The following is a 12,878-nucleotide window of genomic DNA, read 5'->3' on the forward strand; positions in this document are numbered from 1 at the left end:
ATGCTGGTTGCAGTGAAACTGGGGGAACTCAAAGACCCCAGTCATGGATAGGCCACAGGGTCAAAGAAGGATGGAGGTTGGACAGTCAGAGGATTTGTCTGGAAATGATTCAACTCTTAAGAAATGAAGGCAGGTTGTATCCTGCACCCATAATCACACACCGTGTTTGCATAGCACTTTAAAATAAAAGATATTTTCTGTAGAATTTTCCCAACTTTCAGTTGATTTTATCCACACACCTTCCCTTGAGGACTGTGTAGAGCGAGTTCCATAAAATTTGCTGCATTTTGTAAGGAAGGAAATGAAGGCAAAAAGAGATAAAGTGATTTGTCCAACGTCAGTCAAATTATCAAGAACAAATTCAGAATCAGGACTTCTCCAGAACTCTGCTTTTTAAAGTCACCATTCTTCCAGAAGCTTAGTGAATTTCTCAAACATGTCTAGTAACAACGCCCCAGGGAGAATGCCTAAATGTGGCTAATTAAATTTTTACTGTTCATCCCTTCCTTCTTCCCAATCTCTGGTCAGCTTTGACCCCCTTCCTTCCCACCATCCCTCCCTGAGGCCAGTTAACTGACTCTGGGCAGAAGGGATATGCCTTTAGCATCTGCTCGTTCTGTTTTATTAATTCAATCCAATTCTAAAATTAGACTCGAGTGATATTGAAAAGCAAGGAGGACCAATCAATATTAGACATGGTCATTTGCCACAGTTCCTAGGGCATGATAAGTCTGTTCATCAGTGGACAATAACCATAGGCAAACGTGGTCCAGTCGGGGGAAATTCAAGCCTTGGAATCAGCCAGACCCCATTTCTTATTGTGTGACCTTGGGCGGGTTATTTAATCTCTCTAAGCCTCAGTTTCTTCAACTACAAAAATGGGTATAATAACCCCCAGATTCCTGGGAATATTGAATGATGATGAATGTAACCCCCCAACAGTCCCATAATTATTATTTTCTTTACACAAAGTCAGTTGCAAAACAATCTATGGATAGCCCACCTAAGTAATTCAAATAAAATAAGGGGGGAAATTTGTCTGAAATATTGAACATAGTTATATATTTTTTATTATTTCAACATATTCAAAAACATAATGGCCAAATATTTCCAAACTAGAAATACTACTATCTGTTTAATTAAACAAAATACTATGTCATTAGAACATTTCATGTAAATATTAATAAAGTTATGAAATAATTGAATGAAGTAGACATTTCTTCTCTGCATTTTATTGACTTAATTTATTAACTAAATTTTTTTGATGTGTCAGTTTGGCTGGACTATACTCTCCAGTGTAAAAATAAAGGAAGCTTCATTTATTTTTTTATTTTGTAATGGTTATTTATTTTGAGAGAGAAGAGAGCGTGCACACGTGGGGATGCGGCAGAGAGAGAGAGAGAAAAGGAGACATAGAATCTGAAGCAGGCTCCAGGCTCTGAGTTGTTAGCACAGAGCCCAATGCAGGGCTTGAACTCATGAACTGTGAGATCATGACCTGAGCTGACGTCAGCCCACTTAATTGAATGAGACACCCAAGTGTCCCAAAGGAAACCTCATTTAAATTGGAGCCTGTATGGCACCTGGCAGGCTCAGTCTGTAAAGCATGCAACCCTGAGATTTCTTGATCTCAGCGTTGTGAGTTAGAGCCCTATGTCGGGTAGAGACTATTTAAAATATAGTAAAATAAAATCTTAAAAAAAATTGAGCTGGGAAGCCCTGAACAGGGAGCTCTCACACACATTTCACTCATGGCAGCATGTGTGACCAGCAGGAAGAAAGAAGAGAAGAATCGCTTTGAGGAGAGAGGACATTTTTCACATAGGAATTTCATCTCCTGCTTTTAAGAAAAAAAAAAGGAAAATCTCTCTGCCCCAGCAATAACCAGTGAGAAACTGCCACAACTTTAAACTCTTGGTCTTCTCCAATAAATTTTGTTCAGAACAAAATCCTCCTCAATTTCCTCCCCAAACCTAATAAAAGCTGACCTTCCCTTTGTCTTTTCAGATTCGTCTATAGTTATCTATAGCTTGAATGTTCCTAAGTGTAATTTCTCCGTTATTCCTGAATAAACCCATTTTTCTAGTAAAATAAAAGACAGTTTTTTTAAGGACAACGCCAATTACACAACCAAACGCTAATCTCAGCAGTTGCTGTGAAGATACAAAAGCAGATGAGAAAAAGTCCATAATCAGTTCACTCGAATTTGGGGAGATTATCCTAATAACCTAGGTTGTTTGATTTGATCATTTGAAAGACCTTAAAAGTAGGGCTGAGGTTTCCCTAAGGAGAAAGAAATTTTGCCTGTGGACTGCAACTTTCATTCATGCCTGAGAGTTCCAAGCCTGCCCTTCTTGCTGGTTTTTCCTCTGGATGGCAATTCATTCTGTATGTGTGTGTGTGTGTGTGTGTGTGTGTGTTTTCTATATGCATGTACATATATATTATGTAAACAATATTGTATATATTTTGTGTAAAGATACTGCACATATACGCATACATGTATATGTCTGCACGCGCTTGTGTGATTGAACTTTATGATGTTATTTTGCAGATCAAAAGAGATCCATGTGGAAAATTGATTTGACTGTACTTCTGTGTGCTAGAGGTCTTGGCCTGCTTTATCTGGCAAGTACTTGTGGAATGTGGGCTCTTAATGAGCCTACGTGATTAACTCTGGCCCCTGGCCCTCCATGCCCTCACCGTCAGCAAACAAACTGGGAGCCTGTAAAAATTTTATGAACACAAATGGGCCGTCCCTCTGTCTCGCTGTTCCCAAGAGCACTGGAAACTCCTGCCGGCTTTATGGAAGCATGGAATTTGTCTCCTCATATTTCTTCCCACTTTGTGCATTACCAAACCTCAGCATCACCTTGATTCATCCCAAACCTTCAGTAGGATTTCGGAGCAGAGTTTAGAAGTCAAACATCGAAAGTGTACAAATAAAACATCCATTTGTGAACCGAGAGCCTCAGAGAAACAAACTCCCAAGTAATAGGTCCTTGTTCTTTTCATTCCCAGACAAACATAATCAATACCTTCAGGTTTGAGAATATAATCTTTCTTGCATTCCCGCACCAGACACTCCTATTGTTCACAGAATTATATCCAGCACAACACGGCAAAGAGGCCACGAGCCTGATTTGAATTGAACCAAAACATTTCTGCTGCCCAGACAAAGCTGAGAAAGTTTTCTTTGTGCACTTTTCAGCTGATGTGCAGCTTCCTATTATGTGAGCAAGCAGGCCACCATTCATCTTCCTTTGGAGGGTTGTGACATCGTTCTGCAATTCCTAATGAACTGGCAAGGCCAATTAAGCACTGCATAGAATATCCATAGTCAATTCACCCGATGGAGAACAGTTACATGCATTAATACTTTGCCTTTTGTAGATGAGAATTATTTGGAAAGAGGACTTTTGTGTTCTGTGCCAGCCCTGAGGAAAGTGATTGCCCAAATTGACTGGACCAGCATCTTTCTTTCCCTTTGGGATGTCTTGGCCAACTAGATTCAACTAACATTTATTAGATATCTAATATGTGCTGGGTACTAAACTAGTCAGTTTTGTGTCTAGAATGTCATTCACTTATCACAAGATATACAGGATGTAGGGAACTCTATGTGATGGAAATATTGGCACTCATAAACTTGCCACAACATGCAGCTAAAATAATGGCAGGCTAAAAAAAAAAAAAAGGCAGATTTCTTAACATCAAGTCTGACGTTTTTTCCACTTTGGTATAGCTCTGATGTGTGTTAGTGCTTGCATTTAAGAGACAGCTGACTTTGGGGTGCCTGGGTGGCTCAGTCGGTTAAGCGTCCAACTTTGGCTCAGGTCATGACCTCATAGGTTGTGGGTTTGAGCCCCGCGTCAGGCTCTGTGTTGACAGCTCAGAGCCTGGAGCCTGTTTCAGATTCTGTGTCCCCCTCTCTCTCTGACCCTCCTCTGCTCACTCTGCCTCTCTCTCTCAGAAATAAATAAAAACATTAAAAACTTAAAAAAAAAAGAGAGAGAGCTGACTTCACTGGATATAGTTTAGAGTGGGCTCCCTGAAATGTCTTCTTCTCTGGATACCATGCCTCTGCTTTCTTCTGAGTACTTCCATTCTCCCATATCCACTGGAATTTTTCCCATGGATTTTGGAAAAAGGGACAGAGGGGAGAAAAATCAGTCTCACCCTGGATAATGGAAATTGAGAATAAAGAACTTTGGGAGCTGTTATCGGCTATGTCCTACCTGGACCTGTTCAGTCTCCGAGGAGAATGAGGCCAGGGCAGGGATGTGCACATGCAGCAGCAGCAAGAGGAAAGATAACTCTGTCCCCTCTTTCCAGTCTTTTGCTGGCATTGGCCACTTTTGGGTGTCCCCCAAATAGCTCTCTGAATCCTTTTCTTTTTTTTGTTCAGGCAGTTTCTGTTCCTGGGAATACAATGAGCTCTGATATACCAGAGAAATCACAGGCACACTGGGTCATTGGAAGCTAATTGGGGACTGTGCTTGGTTGTGTATCAGGATCCTTTTGTAAGCACGACTGTGGGAAAAGAAGGCAAATTGTAATAAGACAAAGGGAGTGTGGGCATGGAATTTAGGTCAATCTGGAAGTTAGCCAAAGCCACTGAGAAAACTACTGAAGGATAGGTAAAGAATTCAGGAATTTGTACCCACAGGTAATGTCACATTTATAACGTGAGAGGAACAAGATGGTCAAAGGGAAAGGTAGAGGAGCTATGGTTAAAGGAGTAGAAAAAGAATCAAGAGAGCACTGAGTCATAGGAAGCAATGAATGTGTTTCCAAAAGAGAAAAAAATCTTCCACTGCAGCCAATGCAGATGAGAAAGTGAAGGGAACTGGAGGCCATTTCTGACCCATAAGGATGCTTTTTCAGGGGCTCCTGGATGGCTCAGTCAGTTAAGCGTCCAACTTTGGCTCAGGTTATGACCTCACAGCCCGTGGGTCCCAGTCCCGCATCAGGCTCTGTGCTAACAGCTCAGAGCCTGGATCCTGTTTTGGATTCTGGGACTCCTTCGCTCTCTGCCCTTCCCCTGCTCGTGCTCTGTCTCTCTCTCTCTCTCTCTCTCAAAAATAAATAAACATTTAAAAAGTTTTCTTTTTAAAAAGAAAGCTTGTTCATATAAGATGTAGTAGGCACAGAAATCAGATTACCATGGGTTACAGAGTAAGCAGGTGGTAGGAAAGTCGGTGCATTGAGTGCAAGTGATTATTTTATAGAATTTTAGTGGTCAATTAAATGAAAAGAGGACAGTATCTTGAGGGATAGCAAACTGTGATTTGTGTGTTTTTAGCACATGGGAAATTCTAGTTAGTGATCTATTAGCTAAGGAGAAAGTACATTCACTTTCCTAGAGTAATATTCTAGCAACACATGGCAGAACCTGGTAATTTTCCCACAGTACACATTCTCCCCTTCTTCCTTTTACTTTTTTTTAATGTTTATNGGTGGTCAATTAAATGAAAAGAGGACAGTAGCTTGAGGGATAGCAAACTGTGGTTTGTGTGTTTTTAGCACATGGGAAATTCTAGTTAGTGATCTATTAGCTAAGGAGAAAGTACATTCACTTTCCTAGAGTAATATTCTAGCAACACATGGCAGAACCTGGTAATTTTCCCACAGTACACATTCTCCCCTTCTTCCTTTTACTTTTTTTTAATGTTTATTTATTGGTTGATTTTGAGAAAGAGAGAGAGTGGGAGAGCATAAGCAAGCAAGAGAGAGGCAGAGAGAGAGAAAGAGGGAGAGAGAGAATCCCAAGAAGACCTCACACTCATTGTCGAAGCCAATGCGGGGTCAATTTCATGACCCTGAGATCATGACCTGAGTTGAAATCAAGAGTCAGATACTTAACGGATTGAGCCATCTGGGGACCCCTCCCCTTCTTCCTCTTAGCAATAAACTCCCAGCATCCTGTGTGTCAGCAAGGCACATGGCTGCCCAGCTAGAAACTGCACATCCCAGCCTCCCTGGCTGCAGCCTTCCATATGCCAATTCTTATCAATGATCTAAAAATAATATGCGCAACTTCCCATCCCTTCCATAAGTAAAATGTTCTTGTACTCTGTGTGAGCTCTTTCCCTTTTCCCATAAGCTGGAAAGTGTACTTGCTGATGGGCCAGCTCAACCAGCATTCTAAGGAATGGTGGAATAATCAGAAAGAAAGAACTCGAGCCCCTGATGGAGTGAAGCTCCCCATCGTTACGCATTTGACAACTCATCCTTCTGGACTTCTGTGAAAAAGAGAGGAGGAGAAAAGGAGAAGGGGAGAGAGGCTATCATTCTTGAGTATTTATTTTGTCTTGGGGTCTACATTTCAGAAGTCCTTGCCCAACATATATCCCTATCAAACAGGAAAGCTGTGAGTATCCTCTGTGCTTTTAACAAGAGTCTGTCTTAGTGACCACTGACTAAGGTTGCCTACATAGACAAAACTGGGAAGACTAAATATGGCTATTTCTTAGCTACAGAACGAGTCTAATTTGGGACATCTTCCTTCTGAGGAAGTAGACTATTGACTTCAGAGAAAAAGAAATACAACTTTTCTAATCCATTAAGTTGATTTATAAATGCCCAGGGCAATTGGAAGAGGGTTTGCTAAGAGTAGAAGAAGATTTCATTTTGATGTTGGTTGTGGAAGTTGGTTCTTATAAGTGACAGAATCAGACCTCAATGAGCTTAGGAAATAACAGGGATATATTGGCTCACACCAACCAAGAAAGATAAAGGATAAAACTAACTGCTATGAAAAAAGAAAATAAGGTGGCTTCTTCTCTTCCTCCTCCCCTTCCTTCCCCTCCCCTCCTCCCTTTCTCCTCCTTCTCCTCCTCCCCCTCCTCCTCCTTCTTCCTCTCTCTCTCTCTTTCTCTCTCTCTCTCCCTCCCTCCCTCCCTCCTACTCCCTAGCATTTATTGCAGGTCAGCTTCCATCTTTACAGAAGCTTTCTCCATAAGACAGAGAACCCAGATACAACAGCTTTGGCATCTCTCATCACTCAACTTCACCTCCTGAGAAGACCTGGGATTTCCTCTCCCAAATTCAAAAGACCTGGAAAAGGGCCCAGCTCAGCTCAGGTCTCCATGCTTGGGTCAACTAATTCTTGGCAGAAAAAAAAAGATATCTAAGAAGATAGTAACTCACATTTCATTATTTATTCAATAACTTACATTTGAAATCAAGCACCTCACTTGCCCCAGAAAGCAGATGAGAGCATTTGGGAAAGTTTGACACTGTTTATTCTGCTTCTCAGAACTTACATCTTACAATAAGTAGAGTGTAGCCTTCTGAGAAAGAGCATGCTTGTCTGCAGATAAGCTATAGGACAAATCTGTACCTTTCTCACTTTGTCTGCTATTTCCTGGAACAAGCAGATCGAATGAATTTGTAGAAATCAGGCCTTCATTCACTTATTTAGCCATCATTTATGAGTGTGGGCTTTCTGTTAGGAAATAGCCAAATCACAGCCTGATAAATATAGGAAGCAAATGAGTTGAAATATCTGGAAACAATGGCCAAAACAAATACACGTGCTATTAAACAGAACAATTGTTGCTGGGGTGTCTGGGTAGCTCAGTCGGTTAAGCATCTGACTCTTGATCTTTGCTTAGGTCATGATCTCTCTGTTTGTGGGATAGAGCCCCACGTTGGGCTCTCAGCTAACAGCACAGAGCCTGCTTGGGATTCTCTCTCCCTCCCTCTCTCTCTCTCTGCCTTCCCCTGATCACACTACCTCTCTCAAAATAAATAAATACATGTAAAAAAATAAAAAGGGCACCTGCTGAATGTTTTGTGAGATAGAAGTCTCACCCAGCACCACCAGCCTCTTTGGGGCCCTAAAAACAGAATATGACTGACTGCAAAGCTCACCTCCAACTTGAGTCAGGCTTTCACCAGGTGGAAAGGACCCCCTAGGTTGCACCACGACCCAGACCTGCTCAGCACCTCCATGGTCACATCAGGACCTGCACCCATCTTTTTCCCTCTTGTTTGGTACAGTGGAAGAATTCAAAGGGAGTTCCTCATCCCATAAAACGACCTCGGTTTGAAGCTGAATTATGACTTTCAGATCCCAACCTCCCCATCTTCTCTACCTCAGGGGAGTGTGTCCTGCTGAACACTCACTTGCAGCGTTAAATAAAAGAAGAGGCTGGAATCTTTGAGACTAGACCATAAAACATAATTGGACGAATCTCCACAGACAGTATAAAATATCGGATCCTGTCTCACACAGATGGGATTATTTAGCCTTCACACAACCTTCAAATAACACGTTGTGCTCCTTTTAATCAATCCATAATTCAAAGAGGACATGCCTTAGCCCCCAGAGGCGTCCACTGTGACAATACTGTGGGCATGCTAAGACAAGCTATGTTTTATTAGGAAAGTCAAAGTCAGCTTGGGTTGAATTTCATAAATCTCATTAGTGATTACGTTTTCTGATTTCCAGGCTCAATAAAATACTGTTTTTACTTTGTAAACATATGTTCTCCGGGAGGAGGAGTCCCAGGGCCTCCCCACCAAGCACAGGGACAAAGGGCTCCCTGGTGTGGGGAGGAAATGCTAGTACCAGTAGGAGCCCTGCTGAGCACCACTGTTCTTTGCTCACAAGCCTTAATGAAAGGTCTGAGGCAGAGCAGCCGCCTCTGCCTCCGTCTGTGCCTCCCAGGGAGAGAGAGGCAAGCAGTTTTATGACTGTCCCAACAAACAGCTTCCCGCCACCTCTCATGTTCTCATTCCTCTGTGTGGCCCACTGTCATATAATCTGGGAATGGGAATTCCCTACAATCGCCAACCGCACGTGCACTTGCAGAAGCAGAGATGTGGACTCTCAGAGAGGTTAAGTCGAAGCTGGGGAGAAACCCCTCATGGAAGATGGTAGCACCCCCACCAATATGCCCACAAAGCAGGCCTCTGTGGCTGTGGATCTTAGCTGGGATGAGAGGAAAGAGCCAATTAATATTCATTTGGAAATGATTTTTAAATGCCAAATCCAGGCAAGGCCATGGGCTGGGTGCTGGGGAGACAATGGTAAAAAGATACATTTCACGTGATCAAGAAATAGACAGACAGTGGAGGGATGGGGAAGAAGCCCTAAGAACAAAGGAGAGAGGGTAGGATAGGCAGTGTGTCCGGAAATCACTCCAGCAGAGTGCCCCATGGGTAGTGGCCTTGGGGGACCATTAAGGAAATGTTTACAATGAAATCTGAGAAATGATTGGAAGAGAGCCTTGGCAGGAAAGAGGAGGAAGAGTATTTTAGGTGGAAGGAACAGCAACAGCAAACACATGACCTGTGGCTCAGCAAAGCTGGACGAAGAAAGGGGCTTTTTTGGGCCAATCCCAGTTTATGCCTGTTATCCCAATATCATTACTGACAGCACCCTTTTCTCATCATGAAAGTGTCCCATGTTGTTTGAACAAAAAGCTAGATGTCACCTTCATTATCAGGCACATATTACAGAGGGGTAAGAGTGACTTACCTTCCCGAGGTGGTGAAGTTGAGGACTGAAGCGTGGAGAGCCTGGTGAGCTTTGTAAAGGTATTGGGAAGGCTGGATTTTATTCATAAGGCATTGAGAAACCAATAAAAGGCATTTAAGCAGGAGAGTAGACAAAACTAGATTTGTGTTTAAGGAAGTAAACTCTACAGCAAAGTGAAGGATAGATTACAGGAAGGGAAAGACTGGACTCAAGGACACCAATTCATTCAGTGAAACTCGGTTCCTGCCCCAAAGAAATGCATTATGTGGATCAGTGCTTTCCAACAGAAATAGAAAGAAGAGCACCTATGTAATTTAAAATAGTCTCTTGGGGCACCTGGGTGGCTCAGTCAGTTCATGAGTTTGAGCCCCTCATCAGGCTCTGTGCTGACAGAGCCTAGAGCCTACTTTAGATTCTGTGTGTGTGTGTGTCTCTCTCTCTGTTCCTCCCCTGCTCACACTCTCTCTCTCTTTCTCTCAAAAATAAATACAAATTAAATTTTTTTATTTTTTAAATTATTTTAAAAATAAATTTAAAAATGATCGTAACCACATACAGTAAACAGCAGATTAAATTAACTTTAGTGTGTTGCATGTAATCCAATATATCGATAATATTATCATTAATAAACACTAAAAAAATTAGTAAGTTTCTTTATGTTCTCTTTTGTACTAAGTTGTCAAAATCTGGTATGCATCTCAAGCTTACCACACATCACTGGCCATGTTTCCACAGCTCAGTAGCCTCATTTGCTAGAGACAAGTGTATTGGCCAGCACGGGTGTAGACAGAGAGACAAGATACACAAATAAAACGGGTTAAATGCTCAATTTAAAACGTCTACCATTTAAAAAGCATTTTTCTTGTGCCTTATATTTCACTAAAATTATCAAATGAGTTATAAAACAGCCATACCCATTAAGCGTGACTTTTAACCTCACTTTGTAGATTTAAAAGTATATGGAATGAAAAAAAAAAAGTATGTGGAATGAAAACTTAACTGTCAGGAACATGCACCTTCACTGGCTTCACTGCCGGAGACCAAAACTGTGCAGGTCATCCCTGATGGCAAGGCCCAGGGAAAAACCTGTGGGAAAAGACTACCAGGCAGTCTGTAGAACCCCCTGAAGAATTCTTCTTCGCTGCTTAGTCTGTGCCTTTTACTGTCACTTGCTGTTAGTCTATTCTAGGGTTAATATGAAATCAGAATCGCCCAAAGTTCCCCCTCTTCCTCCAAAATGGAATGTACCTCAATATCATGTCTGCCCCCTCAGTCAGATGTTGTCTAATGAATATTGTAGCAATTAGCAAAATTGGAGACAGTCCGGTATGCATGGGGTCTATAAGGAACCCTGAATTCATTTTCCTTGTATGGGTCTAATTGCTAGTAAGAATACATATTACACCATAAGCAAACAAAAAAACAAGACTTACTAGTTTTGGAGGACTTTCTTGGAAAAGTGTTAGAGAAATATTTTCCTGCTAACCTCAAGCCTGTGAGGCAACTTATGGATTGTTCTGGCCAAAGAATGAGATCAGTAAATGCAGAGACCAAATTCTAGTTGATCCATGTAAAACATTTCCATACGTCATCTATGATAAATGTTGACATTGTTCTTTCTTAGTAAGGGGTTGTGAGAGTCTATTACCTATAACCGCGGGTACAAGTATATCCTGTTTTTGCATGCCCACTGAATTTAAACATTCAAAGGGCACTTTGTTTTCATGCATTCTGGTTATATGCTTCACTTATTTCCTGCCATGTGTAGTAAAGAATATGTAGAACTCTGTTATGACTACCTGGTTAAATTTTATCAATTTAAGTAGAAATCTTGTACTGTGAAATCACTGTTGCTAAGAACATTTAGAAATATTAAATCCCATAACTGTTTTCAAAAAATGTAAATTGTTTAAACATGATTGTTTGGACTTGTTATAAAAATCCTAAGCCGAAAAATAAATGTGAGCAGTCCACCTGAAGAGGCTGGCTCCATGTCTTCTTCACCAACTCCAACCATCACTCTCCGGGCCAACCCTGGCTTGCAGAGGCTGGACCGCTGCACTTCACGAAGCTGATATGTGGTGGAAGTGGCTATTGACCCTGGATTCTCACACTCCCTGGATGTTTGTTTGCCTTAGTAACTCCATGTGCCCCCTTCCTTTGCCCAGCGGGGGGTCTTACCGATTCTCACATCTGACTCACATCTCTGACCCTTTCTGCTTCTGTATCAGCCCCAAGGAAGAAAGACAGAATTACAACACAAGGGAATTTGGTGAGGAAAAGCCTAGAGATAGGAACAGCGTGGTATAAGGTGGACAAAAACAGAAAGGCAAAGATAGTTACCTGAGTTGAACAGCGGTTAAGAGGCAGGATGGTTTGTTCTTTGGAGTCAGACAACCTGAACACAAGATCTGGCTTCACTGTTCATTTCATTCTGTATGCCAGGCTCTGGCCTAAACTGTGAATTTCAATCTCTGCATCTGGAAAATGGGCAATCTGATATTACCATCTCATTTTAATTAGTATTTCCTGGATCACTCTTGGGATAAGAGCATCCTTTCATATGGCTATGAGTCAATCATATTTCTTCAATTCATCTGCCTATATATTTCTTTCTATTTGTACTTAAATGTATCAACCACCATTCAAGCTTGCTAAGAATATTATAAATTATTTTCATAAAGGTCCTAGAGCATAATGTACATTCAATAAATGGGAGTAGTGTTTACTATAGTAGAAAATTATAATAATTAAGTCAATTATTGTGTCCCTCCCTGGCTAGAAATCCTTAACAGTTCCCCATTAATGCCTTGAAAATACTGCCACGATTCAATACCATGTTGGAGAGTCACAGCAGTATACTAGTTACAAGCAATAGATACCATTAAGAGCTCTGTGTTCAGAGAAAGAAAAAAAGCCAGAAATAAAATACAGTGAAAAAAATAGATAAAAGAAATAAAGATTTAAGCAAGAAAAGCCAAACTTAAACCACTTAGAAGTGAATATAGGAGAATATTTGATGACTTTGATGTAATTAAGAATTTTAAAGATAAAATATAAAAGCACTAACCATAAAGGAAAATATTTGCAACGTATCAACAGACAAAGGATTAATGTTCCAACAGCCCAACAGGAAAAAAAATGTTGAGAATACGATTGGCAATTCGTGGAAGAGAAGATACAAATGACTAATAAACATTTGAAAAGATGTTCAATCTCATAGATACTCAACAGAAATGAAAATCAAATATTATATATACTTTTTAATGCTTTTTTTAGTTTAGAGAGAGAGACATAGAGACAGAGCATGAGCAAGAAAGGCGGAAAGAGAGGGAGACACAGAATCTGAATTAAGTTCCAGGCTCCCAGCTGTCAGCACAGAGCCCGG

This window comes from Crocuta crocuta, unplaced genomic scaffold (genome assembly GCF_008692635.1).
Source record: "Crocuta crocuta isolate KB4526 unplaced genomic scaffold, BGI_CrCroc_1.0 scaffold352, whole genome shotgun sequence".
Lineage (NCBI taxonomy): Eukaryota > Metazoa > Chordata > Mammalia > Carnivora > Hyaenidae > Crocuta > Crocuta crocuta.